This window comes from Neolamprologus multifasciatus, chromosome 8 (assembly GCF_963576455.1).
Source record: "Neolamprologus multifasciatus chromosome 8, fNeoMul1.2, whole genome shotgun sequence".
In the NCBI taxonomy this organism is placed as follows: domain Eukaryota; kingdom Metazoa; phylum Chordata; class Actinopteri; order Cichliformes; family Cichlidae; genus Neolamprologus; species Neolamprologus multifasciatus.
The window spans coordinates 12059950-12079580 of record NC_140446.1 but is presented as its reverse complement, the minus strand read 5'-3'; the positions used below and the strand labels follow the sequence as shown (position 1 = coordinate 12079580).

General features: G+C 40.6%; 1 protein-coding gene and 1 long non-coding RNA gene across 6 annotated transcripts in view; both read right to left on the bottom strand.

Moving 5' to 3' along the window:
- LOC146512596 (calcium-activated potassium channel subunit alpha-1a) overlaps nucleotides 1-19631 on the bottom strand; it is a 97565-nt gene that overhangs the window by 63958 nt on the left and 13976 nt on the right. The gene's annotated exons all lie outside the window — the stretch shown is intronic.
- Nucleotides 2126-19627, bottom strand: LOC146512597 (uncharacterized). Its single transcript, XR_014875844.1, has 2 exons — nucleotides 10545-19627; nucleotides 2126-9835 (listed from the first exon to the last, which is right to left on the bottom strand). It is a non-coding gene; the product is annotated as an uncharacterized LOC146512597 (long non-coding RNA).

Below are 19631 nucleotides of genomic sequence, written 5' to 3'. Positions count from 1 at the left end.
TGCCAAAGGTATTCTTCCCCCCTCTGGGCTTGCTTATGACAAACTGATCAGTAGGAGCAGAATGACTAAAACATGGGGTTTTTGTCTCATAAGAGTATTTCAAATGTTCTAAAAACAGGAAGGATGGTACATAAAACCACCTTGCTTAGTCTTTAGCTTAAAAATTAAATACATTAAGTTAATTTTACTGTAGGTCATCTTCCCATCTAGAGATAAATACAACCCCCGGTGGTTTCTTCCTGTTGCTGTAAGTCCAGCTTATCTAACGTCAACTCACATTTAGCAACTTTAGCAACATTGTATTGGAGAGAGAAGACACACTATGCTCCCTATGCTTTTTTTTCTCTTATCCTTCTTAATATCTCTCTCCAAATTACGTTAGTTAGTGCAAAAATTGCCAAACTGTGTTATCTTTTTCAATTTTTCACAGATTCACTGAAAGAAATCATGTTTTTTTTGTAACAGGCTGCTTTTAACAAAGTGCCTAAAGATACAATTTAATGATTCATAGGCTGGTATTAAGTACCTAGCAAGAAAACAACTAACATTTGGGGTGGCTGTAGCTCAGGTGGCAGAGCGGATCAGCCACTAACCAGAAGGTCAGTGGTTCAATCCCAGGCTGCTCCAGTCTGCATGCCAAATATCCTTGGGCAAGATACTAACCCCATGTTGCTCTCCGATGCATCCATCGGAGTGTGAATGTGTATGAGATAGATACTTAGCACTTAAGATTAGAAGTGCTCGTGTGAATGGGTGTGATTGGGTGAATGAATTAGCTGTATAAAGCGCTTTGAGTGCTCGGACAGAGTAGAAAAGCGCTATATAAGAACCAGTCCATTTACCATTTACCATTTACATTTCCCCTGAAAGTAGATAGGTACAAAAACTGCGTTGGAAATTAGTGAAAAAGCAGCCAAAGAAAAACATGTGGATAACGCCTGGATTACTATTACTCAAGGTCACTTGGAGCCTATCCCAGCTGCCATAGGGCAAGGAACAGGTTACACTGGACAGGTCCCAGGGCCAGCGCAGAGACAAACAACTATTCACACTCACATTCACACCTAAGGGCAATTTAAAATCACCACTTAACCAAATGCCTTTGGACTGTGGGAGGAAGCCGGAGTACCAGGAGAGAACCCACAAAGACACGGGGAGAACATGCAAACTCCATGATGGTGGAACCAAGCAAGAGAAATATGAAGAAACGAGAGCTAGCTTGAGACTTTTTCCACAGTACTGTATAAAAGAACGGAATACTAGAAAAAACAAAGCAATAGAGATAAAGAAAAATAATCCAACTCACCAAGAAAAATGATGGTGCATGCAAATCCGATACATGCAAACACATATTCCTCCACACTTTATACTGTGAAATTGTAAATTTACTGCTTAGCCATTGCAGAACAATGAACGACTACACTTAACGCCTTGCTGTTGTACTGTACACCTCTGCCAACAAGTTGCAGTTTAATTCCACACCTGTCCAGACTCGTAATACATGTAGTAAAGATACTCATGGATTAGATAGCCGCCACAGATTAAATGGTCTGCACGTATACACTGCAGTGTCTTTGAACCTTGGCATGACTTTCTCCTCCACCCATTCAAAGACACTCATCATATACCAGCTGGGGCTGTGCTGCCATGAAAGGCGCTTATCTGCTACTTGGAACAACTTGAGGTTCAGTGTCTTGCCCAAGAACACTTGGCATGTGGAGTGGCCAGGGATTAAACCACCAACCCTGCAATTTGTAGACAAGACAATCTAAGATTAGCGTCACCAATTCAGCATCTGACTAAATGTGAAATATGGTCTCAGTGTCTCCTTCTGTTCCTTACTTACTGCACTGAATAAGAGCAGTGAAATTGACCTTTAAGATACGAAATCACTTCATAAGTTTAAGGCTTTCAATAGTTGTGAGATTTTTTTTTCTCCATAGTTTGCAGGTAAATGCTTTATTTATGGTAAAATACAAAAAAAATGTGTTGCATGGTTACAGTGACCCCGACCTTAGCTGCAATCTTACAGTTTGTGTTGGCTCTCCTCCAGTGTGTTAATAAAAAGCAATCCTTCAGTTTAATATTATTTTCAAGGAATTGTAGAAAGTTTCAGAGAGTCAAATTTGGTAAGAGGCCAAAAGCAGTAAATGAACATTTTGTTTAAGTAGCCAAAAATGTCAGTGTTTTCGGTGTGCTTTGAGTTGACATAATAGCGATGGTTCAGATGGTTCCCTATGAATAATCACCCTCAGATCGGGACGGTACAGTAGAATCATGTCTACTCTGACACTCCCACATCTTGTTCTTAGCGGGACTGCCGCACAACCAGTACGCTGCTGTAGGTGCCGCAGGTTCTCTTGCTTGACCAACGATTATCTTCCACGCTTTTCGATCTAAGGCGATGGTTCTTGCCTGCTCGAGGTCAAGTCGAAGGGCCTTCAAATCATCCTGGATTTGTTTCATCCATGTCTTCTTTGGTGCATTTCGATGCACCCTCCAATCGGTGGGGCGGGTCAACCAGAGTAGGCCATGGGGGTAGCGGCTCGGGTCTTGTGTAGGGGATTGAGCCACCAATCCTGCAATTTGTAGACAATGCACTCTAAGATTAGTGTCCCCAACTCAGTATCTGAATGTGAACTATGGTCACAATGTCCCTTCTGTTCCTGAGCCATGGCATGCTGGAGCTATGGTGTAAACTGCTCGCATCACCAGTGATGATCCCACACACACAACCTGGGAGGGTTTGAAAGAGGAATTGATGTTTGCACGCTCCACATGTTTGAGAAATTGCAGAACACACTGTGCAAGAGGTCAGAACGGGACTTCCAGGAAACAAGCTAAAGCAGCTACGCTGGGAGCTGTTGGACATGCCATGAAAATGCCCTTGAACCCCAGACTGACCAAATTTAAGTTAGATAAAGCTTTTGATTATCATGGATCCGTTCTCACTGTAACAATTTATACTGTTACAGAGGTAGTTGCTCATATTAAACACGATCAAAGATGCAAATAATGAGATCCGCACATGTACAAGCAATCCCGACAGTGGGAAAAACTGTGGGAAAAACCGTGCTCTAAATGGTTTGTTTCAGATATTTAATCTACTAGATATGTTTAATGAAGTTAGAAACAAAAATGAGTCTGCCATAACCACTGAACTGTATATTGGTTACACTTCAAATTCTGACATGTTACGGGGCATTGCACTAAGAACAGAATAGCAATGTACAGCTCTTTAAATTTACTGGGAATACCTGGAAACTCTTACAGATGCAGTGGGTGTCTGGAGTGGCTGAATGTAATACTCAGACTTGTACTGCATCACTCGGAAACCTTTCCCAGTATGAGTACAAGGTACAGACAGCACAGTATTCAGAGCAGGATTTTTCATCAGTTTCTTTTGTGCCTGCGAGTTTCGCACTCATGAGTAAAACCAGAGGGTTTAAGGGATTTCTCTCTCATCTTGTCAATAAAAGCAGATTATTCCTTTGTCCTCTAGGCTTCCTGCCGTGCTGCATTCAGCTGCTTCTACATCAGGGATCGCTACGCACATTACAGCAGATCCTGAGGGATAGACCTGCTGTTATTATTATTATAACATCATCTTTGCCAAATCCGAATGTGCCCCAGCCCGTACACTGAAAAGCAGCAGAGTTTACAGGTTATTAAGCACTACTTTGCAACGTATACAAAACATGCAACAACATATACGAAACATCTGTATTCAAAATATTTTACTTTTAGCTTCTTTGAGTTTCCTGGGCTGATGAATAAATATCTTGGCTGTCAAGAGACCTTTACTACTAAGTCATAAACCCCAGACTAAGACAGTCTTTTCATTTGACTTATCTATGGATCCAAAGGTGAAAGGCCCAAAGATTTTTTGAAAGTTGGGGTAACCTTGTTAATAGTCATTATTTTCCTGTATAAATACAATAAAAAAATGTCAGTTAAATATATCATATAGGAGACACACACAGTGATATTTGAGAAGTGAAATGAAGTTTATTGGATTTACAGAAAGTGTGCAATAATTAATTACTTTACAACTGCACAACTTTATTAGTGCAAAAAACCCCATCAATTTATTTTCACTTTAACAAGCAGCTGTTGCTGAATTCTCTTGCAGCTGCTCTGTTCTACTGCGTGACGCCTTGAGTTTAAAATCCACTTTATAAGCATGTTTCTCAACAGGTTCCATTTTGGGGTCCTTATACAATACGGTAATATTATGTTGAAGCACAGTCCGTATCACTCCGCCAGGCTCCTGACTACGGTAGCTGTAATGCAGCTTCGTAGCTTAAGTTGTACTAAAACATTTTTTGACAGATTTTTGAGCGCCATATACCACATGAAATCAGTTTGAGGTCAGTAAGCACAACCAGAATTCATACATAAGGCGCACTGGATTATAAGGTGCACTGTCAATTTTTGAGAAATTTAAAGGCTTTTAAGAGCGCCTTATAGTCCGAAAAATACAGTAATAACAACGGCCGTTTGTATGTTCTAAAAAAAAAAAAAATGTTTTGGTGGCTATCTGACGGACAAAAACCAAACCAGTTCCACATCACTGAAGTTGCATGTTTTTACAAACCAGTTCTGGTTCATCTGTTTCATTCAACGATCCACTTTCGCCCTTCTCATTCTCCGTCGCCGCCATGCTTTTTCCGGCATGTGCGTATGAAAACAAAGGCACTGCGCATGCGCATTTACCCATATTCTATCGCAATATTTCATTTTCTTATCATTGCCTAACATTGTACAGGTATTACCGTGAACGGTATAATATGGCCCAGCCCTAGACATAACCACCAGGATATCACCGACTAGTTTGTGGATTCACAAGGAGGGGGAGTCCCAAGTGACCAGCTAAAGCTAGCAGCCAGATAATACAACGGTCCCCACGGACCGCTGTATTAGGACCGGTTTATGTCTGACAATATTTTCACAGACCGGCCTTTAAGGTGTTGCGAATAAATCTGTACCCCCCCCCAAAAAAAAAGAGGATTTATTCAAAATACACGGGAAAAGACCCAGGGAAACCAACTTAACAATAAAAACGCTAAAAAAATAACGATAAAAAACGATAAATACCCTGAAAACCATAAATTTCACACCCGAGCTTCAATTCTCGCCGCCCGGTACCAAACGACTCACGGACCGGTACCGCTGAGCTAATATACAGCCTTGTTAATGATTGAGAAGAAACAAAAATAAAATGCAAGAAAGCAAAAGCGGATCACGCATTTCTTGAAAGAATCTTTAGTACAATGTACAATGCAAATAGTAATTTGTCAGATATCTGCATTACAAATGCAAAAAAAAAAAAATGCAGTTTTCATCAAGGTGAAATTAGCAACATAACTTACAAACTTTAGGAATAGATCTAGAAAATGTTTTTGATGCTGACACAAAGGATTTTTGTCTTTATGTGTTATTTAAATTTCTGTTATAGACACCGTGGGTATTTTCAAGAGCTAATTGTTAAATAGACGCAGGTTTTTGTGTCTATTTAAGAAGATTCAACTATCCAGTCAAAAAGTACCTAATTTACAGCAACTGTGTATCCAATCTGTAGCTGCAGATCTTGTTGTTACATATGACACATCCTCTGGTTTCCACAGTTGATATAAACAACTTTACACTGTGTGGAGAATTTGAAAATTGTTTTTGGAAATTATGGGAGGTACAAGACATCGGTTCCTGGTACAAAGTTCCTGGTCCGTTGGTAGCTCATTAAAAGTTTTCATTCCTGCTGGGAAACAAAGAGCTCCTGCAAAGCACTGCAACTTCACTGCAGAGGGACAAAGCCGAGGGAAATTAACAGCCACTCATGGCGATGACAGCACGAGAGACCCCAAGAGGGAGCTGAACAATGCCAGGATGGAAAATTAGAAAAGTTTTCTCAGAATCAACATATGCTTGCTACATGCTTCACTATTTCATCTGACCCAAACATACTAAACTATACATACATGTGTGTCCCAAACACTGATTTAAAGAATGCAACATTTTCCAAGTCATGAACCGGAACCACAGGAAGTGTGTGCGCTTCGCATACAGCAGCTGTGCCATCAACCACAACAGTTTACAGTCTTAGCTGTACTCATTTCTGAGTCATAACCTGTTACATCTGAGCGCACAGACGTGACACGCGTATTTTTAGATTTACACTTGAAGTCATTTACAATATTTTAAAAGCCTTTTTTATGATCATGTGTCAATTATAGCGTGTCATATTCTCCACACACATACAACCACATGCGTACACAAATAGTAATAGAGTGTGTATGATGATGGCATTATAATTATTAACACCATTTTAGCAAACACTCTGGTGTTGAAAACAGCAGGTCAAAAATAACCAGTGAACTTTCGCACCAGCTGCTGTCCAAATTACAGTATGTGGCAGCTTGATACCCACTGATTTATGTTTTATTATAAATAATACTTTCACTTAATGCAACATGCTGCAAACAAACTCCAACTGTGAGAACAGAAATAAATTAAGATCTTTTTTTTGTGTTGTATAGAAACAGAAAATCAAAGGAGCATCAGCACTATATCGTGCAGGGAACACCAGAGAGGAAAATGCTTGTTGTTGTTGTCGGCAATAAGCAATATACTCTTGAGAATTAAAGTTTGCCTGGGGAAGAGCCTGCGGTGTCCCTTCAGTCGCTAACACTTCCTGTTTCACTCCACACCCAGCATCAACACACATCAGTGCAGCTGTGTGCTGCTCAGTGAACTTCAAAACATGCAACGTCCAAAAAATGAATAAAACAAACAAACACAGAGAGGCTGAAAAACAGGTTCAATGGTTTGTGAGTGAACTTAACTTTTTAGATTCTCTGTTTGTTTTTCAGAGACAGGAAAACAAACAGAGGCTTTTCCACTCTGTAGGTACCCTCAGTGACAGGCGCCAGGCAGGGGTGGGTATACTTGTATCCCCCCGGTTCACTGCTGGTATTTTGGGGGGTTTTCCCAGTGGACGAGAACGTTGCTTCCCTGCGCATTCGGGTCCTGACTGTCATTTGTGCCTATAGGCCAAATGACAGCTCAGAGTAGCCAGCCTTCTTAGAGTCTCATGGGCTCCTGGAGAGTGCTGCACCCAAGGAACTCTATTGTTCTGCTGGGAGACTTCAACGCTGGCGTGGCTGGGAGGGACTTGGAGGAACGGCCTGCCGGATTTGAACCCGAGTGGTGTCCTATCATTGGGCTTTTGTGCTTATCACAGTTTGTCCATAACAAACACCATGTTCGAGCGTAAGTGTGTTCATAAGTGCACATGGCACCAGGACACCCTAGGTTGTAGGCGGATGATCAATTTTGTAATCATGCTATCAGATCTGCGGCTGCATGTTTTGGACACTCTAGTGAAGAGAGGTGCTGAGCTGGATCAGGTGGCGGGGAAAGATGTTGGACAAAGCTGGTGTATCCAAACATATTGTCTTGATTGTTGGTTGGACTTGGTTGTTTCTGTTGATCTGGAAGTAGCATATTGGTGGCAGAAAGTCGGACTTGTTTCCAGTGGGTGTTAGACGCTACCAGGGCTGCCATTTGTTCACAGTTTTTATGGCTAGAATACTTATGTGTAGCCAAGTGATGGAAGGTCTCTGCTTTAGTGGTCTCAGGATTTCATCTTTCAGCCAAGTGTGAAGCAGTGGGAATTAGAATTAGCACCTCAAAATCCGAAACCATGGTTGCTAGTGGAAAGGGTGGAGTGCCCACTGTTGGTCAGGGACGAGTTACTGCCCCAAGTGGAGGAATTCAAGTGTCTTGGGGTCTTGTTAACGAGTGAGGGGAGAGTGGCACTTTTATGCTCAGCTCTCTGTTGTATAGAAATTAGAGCTGAGCATAAAAGTGAAGCTGTTGATTTAACGATCAATATATGTTCCTACCCTAACCAAATATGGTCACGAGCTTTGGGTACCGACTAAAAGAGTGAGGCTGTGGACACAAGCAGCAAAAAGAGCTGCTCCTTCGAAGAGCAGCTGGGCTCTCCCTTAGAGACAGGGTGAGGGGCTCGGTTATTCGAGAGGGACTGGGAGTAAAACTGCTGCTCCTCCACATCAAAAGGAGACAGGAAGTTTGGCCATCTGACTAGGACGCCTCCTGGACACATCCTAGGTTAGGTGTTCTGGGCATGTCCTACCAGAGGTAGGTCCAGCAGTAGACCCAGGAATCGGTGGAGAGATTATATCTCTCGGCTGGTTTAGGAATGTCTCAGTGTCCCCCCCCGAATAAGCTGGAGGAGGTCTCTGGGGTGAGAGGAGTTAGGAGTACTTAGACTGCTCCCTCTGTGACCCATGCCCAGATAAGCAGCAGAAAATGGATATATGGATGGTTTGTGAGTGTATTATTAGAGTGTATTAAGAAATAGAAATTTTAAGCCTCCTCAGTCAGGTGTAATGGGTCAAGAACATGCCTGGTGTGCTGTGAAATGTGTTGGTTATGTTTTAAAAACTAAATGTAGATGTCCAGCAGGAGCAGCGTAAGTATAAAGACGTGCAGTAATCCATGAAAGCAGTGAATCACAGAGTTCTCCTGGGGAGGCCTAAATAGTGTTGCGCTTAAAATGAGTGGATAAATGGATCTTTTTAAACCTATCTTTTAGATCACCTTTAAACTCTTCATACACTGTGCGAAATTCGTGATAAGTAACCATTTTCTCTTTGAATGAAAAATTCATGGCACTAAATATTGTTGAAATACCTGTGTTGATAAAACATTTTTCCAGCCTCCCACTGAAAAAAAATCACCAACAACATGAAAGGTTACAAAAGATACTTGAAGGCCACAACTCAAGTTACTTTCCCAAGCATTTTAAGTGCTTTATTTCTCTCAAAAATCATCCTTCAGTCAGGATTCAAGTAACATTTTTCTAAGAGAGAATATTTACTAAAGAGCCTGCAATTTTTTTCAGAGGTGCACAACATAGAAAATGTTGCTACTTCTCAATCCACTGCTGTAATTTTGCAGCTCATCTGATATTCATAAAGTTCAATAAACAAAACATGATTCTGGTTTTCTTCTGGAATTTAACACTGTAATAATCTAGGACCTACTATAAATAGCTAGTAGAAAATATTTTTAAATACATTGAATGTGAATGTTTTTCTTGTAACACAGAGAAAGATTTTTACATTTGCTATAACTTAATGTTTCCCAGTTTTGCTTGCCCTTCTGAATCTCTTCACATTGGATATTATACTTTGAATATCATAGTAAAGCTTGTCTTCTTGTCTTTCTGGAAAAAAATTTAATTTTGCCTCAAGCAGAAACAGTAACAGAGTTACAGTTATTTAAGAGAACTTGTAAAATGTTCTAAACTAATCAATCATTAATTTAAAAAAACAGAAGCAATGTTTAGCAGTTATTGAAGGAAAAGAGGGAGAAGAGCCATTATTACATTTAATAAGTAATTTTATTATAAATAGGTGGTGTGTTATTTTTTTTAATGATTAAAATATATACACCACAGACTGTATCTAAACATGGACACTGTGACATTAGTTTCTGCACTGTCATTTTAAAGTTAGAATTATGGGCGTTGTCATGTTTGTGTTTTTTGGAGCAAGAAATTATGGGAGACTACAGAACGTAAAGTTATCACATAATCTTAGCAAGCTCATATTTATTATGTGTGAGCCGACATCAGCTATTTGCTTATATATCGGCATCTGCATTTATGATGACTGATGAAAATTAATAGCGGATAAACACGCTTCAGTGATGCTGCGAGTGTTGAGGTTGTATTGTTTGTCCACCAGAGGACCTTCTGCAACTTCACTGTCATCAACAAATGTGTTTTGAAGATCAACCAGCTGATCTGACCAGAGTCAGGCAGACTAGGGCTGTTCGATATAACGATATATATCGGATGACAATATAAAAACGTCTATCGTTTCATTTTACGCTATCGTTTGTTTCGTGGTGTTGCAAAATAAACTGTTTACAGCAATATTTGTTCATCGTTTTGATGGTCACTGTAGTGGCTATATTAATTTCTTAAAGTTCTCTCTTTCTCTTATATTTAATATAACCACACTATGGACGGACAAGCGCCTTTTTTTATGCGTTGTGGTTAGCAACAACGACGGTAACACCATCGCGTGTCCGCTTGTTTATGTACCACATAAACCTTTCACAATAAAGCTCAAGATCCTGTTGAGACTTTTCAAAATAAACTGAATCACGTGAAAGAGCAGATTATTTACGGATGAGAATTAAAAAAGAGCCGCCAGGTGCTAAAAAATAAACCTTAGACTCAAATGTTAGAACAGGCTTTTCCCCGCAGCACGCCGTGTAATAAATACTAATAAAACAGCGGCCTTTACAACTTATGTCTAAAAATGTATAGTTTTATGCATCGGTTAAAACACTCGACTCCAGCTACATGACGCGCAGCAGGAAACACTTCCGCAAGACGAGCTGCCCGAGATTCACAGAATTTACAGAAAATGTTACATTTTTGTGATTTATATCGTTATCGGACGATAGAATTCTTATATCGGGATATGAGATTTTGGTCATATCACACAGCCCTAAGGCAGACCACATCTGAGTAAATAAATCACTACACATAACAAAAGTTAGAGTACTCTGTTTATGTTTCACGTGAAACAAAAATATCGACTGATAGATCAGAATATCGGATTTTTAAAAACACCCGATATCAGTATCGGTTTTAAAAGTCGTGTATCATTCAGGCTGTAGTAATAATTTAACTAATATGTAAATTTAGCCCAAAATACAATTAAATGAGTGAATGATATAAAAATCCATCCACCACACAGTTGTTGGTAAATTAGTACATTTTTTAAATTCATTCTCAAAACAAACGTCTTTACTCTAAAATTGGACAGTTTAACAAGCGGCCTCTGGGGGACTGACTGGAGTTTATCTCAAGAAGCTTTTGGAGGAAGTTCAGTTTTGGGCCAAATCTTCCAGCCCTGGGGGTTACTGGCTATCCCTCATCTCCTACTATTGCATTTGTTTTTTTACTTTTTAGTTTAATCATCACATTTTAATTTTAATTAATTAAATATATTGTTTGCTGTTTCCTCAACACAATTTCATTTTTACTCCATCTCATGAAGCACTTTGTTTCTAAATCTGTAAACAGACAATCTGCATTATGTTTGCAGGATTGGTGATATTGGCAAGACTACAGTAAAAACAGCAAAAGTAGTAGTTTTAGAAGTGGCATGTGTTTCCCAGCACAGATTAAAGAATATAGGTCATAGCATCCTTGAAGCTATAAGGCAGTAGCTCAGTTTTTTGGCTTCTGCCCACTGCTGTATTGCACAGATGTTAAAATAATCATGGAGGTTAAAGCACGTAGAAACTGGATCTTCTCCTAAACCCTTGGCAGCTACACACAAGTGCTCAGTTTGTGTTGTATACATTGCCCTGTAACTACCAGCGGCGTGAAACCTGATCCTCTGTTTGCCTGACACTGGTCCCTGTGCATCTGATCTGAGCGCACTGACAATGTCCTTTTTGAGCTTTGAAAACAATGCTTCTATCCTTGAGCATTTTGGGTCAAGACACTTGGGAACATCTCCCTCTGCCATCCTGCTCATCTATTTGCACTTATTTTGCATTTCATGATTCTTTGATGTGACAAAAACTTGATCTGCTCTTGTTAGACAGAAACGGCATGTTCTGTCCTGTAATGAAAAAGAGATTTTTGCACCATTATTCAGATATTAAATACCCACAATCAAAACATGCAGCGTGGAACCCCAAATCCCACAGTGGCTTAGCCATGATTTAAGCCATCCTGGAAGCAGCCCAACCACTCTCACAGTGAGGCGTAAAGAGCTTAGGGTAGGCGTGGATGGATGTATCTCCCCTCCTCCCAGCTTCTTGCTGTCTGTCTCAGCTGAAATATTAGTTTGTTGCTTTAAAATTGTGAGAAAATGACAACGAGGGAAAAAAAAGAATAACCAACTCGTCTTTGCTGCTGTGGGTGTAAGAGAAAAAAAATCTTGCTGCTGAGCACAAGTGATGACTCAACTCTCAGGCAGCACTTCAGAGAGGAGGGGTCCTCACTGAGAAAATTCCTCTCACGTGTTAAAATGTAAATCATGGCCTGTGCTGCAGCCGAAAGGCTGGACATACAATAACTGCAGCAGTCCTGTGTTTTAAAGGTTGGAGGAGCTGATCTTAAAGTGAACATTTAAAGTTCCAACATGTTGTATGATCAGTAGGTAACTCATTTTCTTTAAGTGGCCACAGTAGTAAATTAAACTGAACTCGCCGAGGGAAAAACTTCTTCAAGTATCAATCAAGAGTTTCATGCCTCTTTTACACCTGGCTTTCCAGAGACAGGAAAGAGAGGACTGTGATTAATGATGGAGACGTAGTGAGCTCAACAAGCAGCCACTTAGTCATTGTGTAGCTAATGATTTTTAATGGAATCTGCCGGCCAAATTGAGAATTTCTCATCATGAAACCGCTCGCTGAATGGATTCTAGGGATTGGGGGGAAGAATGTTATCATAAAACCCTTCTCGACTATTTTAAATACCACGCCACTTCACTAAACTCATTATACTTGACTGATTGTTTGTGCCTAATGAGAGCCTGCTGAAAATGTGGTGCCCAAACATAGACAGGTTCCAAATTAGAAACGCTTGCGCCACCCCCACCCCCCCACCCTGGAGAAATGGTAATTATCACACCTGATACTTGCTGGTGCCCAAAACTAATGGTGTGATTGCTGCAAGAATTTGGCCTCACGATCGCAGAGGGTTAAGGATCAAGCAACTCTCAATCTGTAGACTCTGCAAGCACAGATGGCCATAGGTCAAGATGACCTCAACTAAGCATGTCTAAGGACCACTCAGATCTGTCTGTGTGCTGCACTGAAGGCAAATATTAATGACATTATTATCTACTCAGACACTCAAAACACCACCCAGAGCAAATCTGTAACCTGCATAAATGTAGTTAATATTCCATAGTCAGTGTCCGAATACATAACACAGGAGATTCACTGCTTTTTTTGTGTTTGTTTTAATCTGAAGCAGTCCAAAAATATCAGCAATGACAGGGTTTGATTTCTGCTATGTGAGAAGACATGGAAGTAATTTAATGCATTTAAGAATGTAGACATGGTCAAGATGACCTGCTGATGTTCAAAACGATAATGAGAACATAGAAAAAAGGTGATTTACAGGACTTTGAATGTGGCATGATTGTTGGTTTCAGACTGGCTGGTCTGACTATTTCCGAGCAGAGAATGGTCAGAAAGAAACAACAAAGGAATAACAGAAAATATCAAGTAAGCAGTGAGTCTTTGTAAACATGGCTTATTGATGTCAGAGGTCAGAGGACAATGGTAAGACTGCTTCGACCTGATAGGTTGGTTTGATTTACTGTTGCTTTCCTATGTGCAAGAGTCTCTCTGAATGCAAAACATGAGAGACTACAGCAGCAGAATACACCTGAGAGCTAGAAACAGGAAACTAAGGATACAATTTTCAGAGGGTAACCTAACCGGCATAACAGAAGACTGGAAAAACATGGCCTGGTCTGATGAGTGTTGAATTCTGCTGGTCTATTCGAATCAGAATCTGGCGCGAACATGAAAGCATGGATCCATCCTGCCTTGTATCAAAGGTTCAGGCAAGCTGTTGTGGTGTAATGGCGTAGGGGATCATTAGCACACTTTGAGATCCTTAGGCAAAGTACCACAGTATTGTTGTTGACCATGTTGTTGACCCTTTATGACCACAGTGTATCCATCTTCTCATGTTTACTTAAAGCAGGACAATGTACCATATCACAAACATCAAATAATATCAAACTGTATTCTTGAGAACAACTTTATATACCAAATGACCTCCACAGTTGCCAGATCTCAATCAAACAGAGCATCTTTGGGATGTGGTGGAACAGGAGAGTCACATCATGGATGTGCAGCCAACAAATCTGCAGCATCTGTGTGATGCTATCATGTCAATATGGACCAAGATCTCTGAGGAATGTTTCCAGCAGCTTGTTGAATGTATGCCACAAATAATAGAAGCAGTTCTGAAGGCAATAAAAGGTCCAACCGAGGACTAGCAAGGTGTACCCAATTATGTTTGTGTGTTCAAGAGTTTAGTCCATAATTTCTAGGAAATTCTTAAAAAAAAAAAGATTTTACTCAAATCAAGATGGTACATAGTGTGGCGTGTTAGTTTGACTTCACTTATATACAATAATGACTTACCAAGATGTTCTTGGTTTTAACTAGGAATGAAACAAAATAACTTTAGTCTCACATGGCATTGTTTCCTTCTGTAGGGGCCTGACAGAACAGGCCTGGCAGCTGCTGTCACCCGAAAATAGCGGCAGGCTTAGAGACGGGCAGAGAGCCGAGTGACGCTGCCACGTTGTTCACTCTGTTGTACTGGGTGCGGTGAAAGTCACACATGATCCCGTTGGCACCAGAGTCCACAGGTGGCAAACAGCGTCCTGTCTTTGCTACAAGGCCATGGGCGTGTTGGAAGAATATCTGTTACATACAACAACACCAACATCCTAACCTGAAGCCGAGAGTCAACTGGGAATGTCAAGAAAAGGGCACGAAGAGTGAATGCTGACTCCTTTCGTGCTGAGCCATGGAAAATGTGTAACAATAAATCAGCGCTAACAATGAGTTCTCAGTCATGTAAAGGATAAGCGCGCCCATGACTTCTGAAAGGCACTCTGAATATTTCTGCTGGAGCGGCACCATAATCGGCAATGAGAGAAAAGAGCAAGTCCACACGAAAGTGTTTAGTCTTTCTCTCTCTCTCTCTCTTTCCCCTTTTTAACTCTCATCAGACAAAAAGCTTTTCCATGTAGCGGCTCAATTGCTGCAGCTCACGACCCTCTCAGAGGAGGAGGAGGTAAGTGTCCGCCTGATGAAAATGCCCTTCTGGCCCACCTGTAATTTCGTTCAGTGCTGCTTTCTCCCCTTGCGGTTGCGATATCAAATCTAGCGGTCGAGCCAGAAAATAACTCTTTCACCCTGTCACCCAATATGACTTCCTCTACACACACGCTGACCCCAGAAAACCTAGACGACTCCAAATTGTGAGAACTTTTTGTCTGACAGCTGGTGATGTTAAAATTAGAAGTGACCTAGCTGAAGCTAGCACCTTTTGCTCACGGCTTAACTTGTAGAGGTTTAAGATGGGAAAAAATTGACCATCATACACTTCCGCTTGCCAGCCACAACTTAGGTATCCGAGAGGGGTGGAGCTAACTGAGGAACCCAGTGATACTACGCATACATATGCTAGCTACTTGCCAACCATACCAAAAGCCATACTTCGGTTTATTAGTAATGTGGACAGTAACTGACACTAATGGGAGCAGTAATTTACAAAATGAATATGTTGTATTGAATAAAACCTGGAACTAGTGATTGAGCCCATTATATCATTAGTAAAGTCTTTTAACCAGATGTGTTTTGCGAAGGGGTTGCCCCCTGCTGGGTGACAGAAAGACATTTTCACACTGGCTTCCCTTTTTAGCCATGGAAATCTTTTACATACTGTGCAGTCTATGCCAGCACACTTGAGTATAGCTACTACCCCCAATGGTCTCTCCCACTCACCTCTTAGCTCACCAAGCTCCACCCTTTGTCAACAGAGCACAGGCATGCTCACGAAAACGAAAAATATGCTAAACTCAAACTTCCAATAATGACTGTTTAAAGAGTTTTAAGATGCACGAGTGTGGTTTGTGTGTTTTGGGTTTTCTTTAAACGTGCAAGAAGTACAGTAGTACTCACATGCCAAATGTTGGTATGTCTTGGCAGCTCAGCTTATTGGACTGTAACAACATATGGCATGCCAAACAGAGACTTGTAGCTACTGTATGTAAGAAACCTTTCCAAAAAAAGGAGTTATAAATAAGCAAAAACAGCTGGTGTTTACCTGCAGTACTTTATAGTCAGAGAATTCATTCAAGTCTAACTTAAATGCCTTCGACTCTGTTCAACCTGTGACTGGGGTTAAAGCGCAAAGATTGAAAACTTAAAAGCACCAGAGGTCATTTTTGGGCGTCCAATAATAGAAAACCTTTCTCTTGCCAGAATAATAGCTTTGTGACATCCAAGCCCCCCCCTGTGGACTTCTAGAGGCAAACACACATGGGCTAAATGTCACTCAGCAGGGTCCTGTCATTTAAGAGAAATCAGATTTTCCTTCAGAATACACAAACTTGGGCCTGGCTGTGGTGCATACTTTCTATCTGAACTTTCTTGAAAATTGTAGTCTCAAGGGAAATACAAATAATACATCCATAACCTGCTTCTTTATTCTTTTTGGGTTTTTCTTTGGTATAAGTATAAACTGCAGCCAACTGTTCAGGCCCCGAGGGGCGTTTGTTTTGACGTTTGCAAACAGCAACGTGATGACATTTATCATGAATAGGTAGGGTGGTCTTGTGTGATGCAAAAATGGATATGGTGAGGGAAAATGCAATAAAAATAAATAAACTGACAGATGGGATCCTTCTGTGGTCCCAATCTAGAGGAAACCCACGGCTTTACATACATGTTGCTGACCTGAATTTTGAAAACTAAACAAGAGAGTTCGCCTTTCCTCGTTTTATTTGAGCGCTTAAAGATCAGAGACTAGATCTCCTGCAGAAAAAACTTTACAGACTAAAAGGTCACCAGGAAGTGTCCTCTCTGCTAATCAAACAGCCCTAATGGCAAGGTTTGATCTTTTACAATCTGCTGAGGCCAGTTGGGCAAATGAACACTGGGCTTCCTCAGCTTCCGCAGGGCAGCTTGCACCTGTCTGTCACTCAACAGTCACAGTCAGAGGTAAACATTCAGCTAAGTCTATAGTGATCTCGTCTCCTCTGTGTAATGTGTTACATTTACCTAAAATGTGTCATGCTACAGATGTCAAGGCCCCTTAGTTGAAATGCCCGATTATAGAAAGTGAGGGAAAAAAGCCACAACCATCAAACTCACTCACTCAGAAAACCAAATGTCTTGTCATGTACTTTAAACATTAACCAGCTTTGTAACCTTTGTGCTCTGACATACTCTGTGTTTGTACTGTAGAGCTAATTGAACAGAAGCCCCCTATTTTTGGCCTTGGGCGTATCAAATATAATTCAGCGATCAATTTTTTGGTCTTTTAACTTTTAACTTGTGGTCTGCATATTTGTGTATTTTTGTGTCCATGTTTTTAATTTTTTGGATTGTTTATTTGTCTTTTAGTTCTTCTTCTGTACATTTTGTAAAACGGCTATGGAGAGCTATACAGCACGAGCAACTGAATCTTCAAGCAGCAGGTATCAATCTGCTAAACTGAGATTCAGAAAGTTAAATTAAAATTGCAAAACGCTGCAGGCATCCTGCAGCTGAGCCTTCTTTTTTGCATAATCCATGCCTCAACTGTCTCAATTTATCCACTTCAACTTCAGCCACATTTACACTTAATAATGTAGTCAGGTTTAATTACCAAAATTAATTAGGAACAGCACACTGGATTGTTCATTTGGATTCATATGCACAACCACTAATTGATTTTTTGATTAATTTATTTATTTGGAGAGGTTCAAGTTTAAAATTGGCGGATTTACTCTTTGCTGGCTTTTATTAACCAAGACTGCAAATAGAAGACAGCTGGAAATAGCAGCTCAAGATACATGTAAATATAGGATCTTTATACAACAAATAAATACACAGAAGCACTCACTTTTATTTAAGCTATTCCTTGCTCTTACTCCCCAGTAAAACTGCTCTCAGATGGCCTGGAAATAGGCTTTAATGCGCTCCCTGAAAAGGCTGAAATAGAAAACACACATCTGCCCTGTTTAGGTAAGCTGCAGTTGCCATGGTTACAGACGAGCACTTGCTAAACAGTTGTGTCAAGCCATCATTGAGACAGAGCACTTGAGCTGTGCACACACATACACACACACACAAAGAAGCAAGCAGAGGGAAGCGTTGGTGTTTTAAAGTGAAAAACAAGGAAACAGAGAACGGGGAGATGTTGTTAGCAAAATGCTGCTGTCAACATACACCACCACTAGTCCCTGCACTCAGTCCACTGTGGGGACAATTTGAGTTTCATAATGTTTGATGGAAGATGAACAAAATGTGCCCCTTGTTGCTCAAGCCAGGAGCAAAAAAAACTTGATTCTATCACCTGTCACACACTCACACAGACTGTATGTAAAAGAAGGATAAAGCCACCGTGACATCATCCACTTGTTCGTGAAGTCCAATTTTGACACCACTAATATTGCAGACATTTATGTCTTAAACAATTATAAACAGGTGATTTGTAAAAGGGAGGGAGGTAATTTCAAGGCCGTAGCCGTATATTTAAACATGGGAGTCTATAGGAATGACTTGCTCGTGGACCCAGCCTCAAGTCTCAATTCTAAGTAGTTCTTCTTGGGTTCTTCTGATTTGGCATCTTTTTCCAGATGTTGCCACTTGATGGGTGTGTACATCAACTCAAATCCAGGGTCAATATTTTTATTTAGATTTAAAGGAACATTTTCTTGTAAGCACGACACATTTGAAGCACACTTTATAACAAAAAGACTTGACAAAGTGTTCTGAATCAACTGAAATATTTGTGAATAAGTGAACAACTTCAGATACGTGTCCAAATAAAGATGTATTCCATCTTCTTAGCCTTCCAACATGATCAGCAGTTTAGTTTTAGCCCACAAATATGAACTAGGCGGATCATTAATATTCCACATCCCATCATAACAGTTTAGTGTACAGCTCGCCCGGCGTTCAAGATTAACAACCTCCACACGTCGAGCCAACTGGAGATGCTGCACCGCATTTAAGGGGGTAGTTGAAAGTGGGATCAAGCCCGAAGCACTGCGTCAAGCTCTGGCACAGTGCTCCCACTCATATCATCTCATTTCATCAGTCCACAGTCGCAGTTCTTTAAATGCTGAACATTTACAGCCAAATCATTATACAGTATTGAGAAATAATAAGAATAAACCTATAAAAAACACCTCAGCAAAAATATCCCTGATTGGATATCGTGTGGCAACATAGTTCAGTACACAAGATGATAACAGGTGTTTAAGGGATGTGTTCTCCATCTAACCCTGTGAGCAGACACACCAGGCACCATTGCATGACCAAATGCTATTGTAAAATTGCACATGTCCCTCCCTCCTTCCTTTCTTTGGCATCTGTTTCTCTCTGCTGTCCGAGGTTATTATGGGGTGTTTGACCTTAATACATGCCTTAAATCTCTCTGCTTTGTTGCCCAGGCTTTGTTTGGATGTGTAAGCCTCACTGTCTGAGAGAAAACCTACCAGGAGATACACCCAATGATACATTTATGGGTTTAACAAGCAAAAATAAAAGCAAGGAATATTCACACATGCTCAGTTTGTGCCTGGTCTGACGCAGGCTCCTCTGGCTTGTCCTATAATAACAAATGTTTTTCACAAGACAAAAATACTACAAGGGAGCTCAACCAAGTGAATTGCTGTCATCAGTAAGCCTGGGAATGATTATGATTGGCTGTCACGCTTCATCTCACCGACATCTTAACCAGCGGCCTGCTACGTGTAAGCCTAAGTAGCTGAAGATGTCAATCAAAAACTGAACAAAGGATGATGGCTGAGAATGAGCTT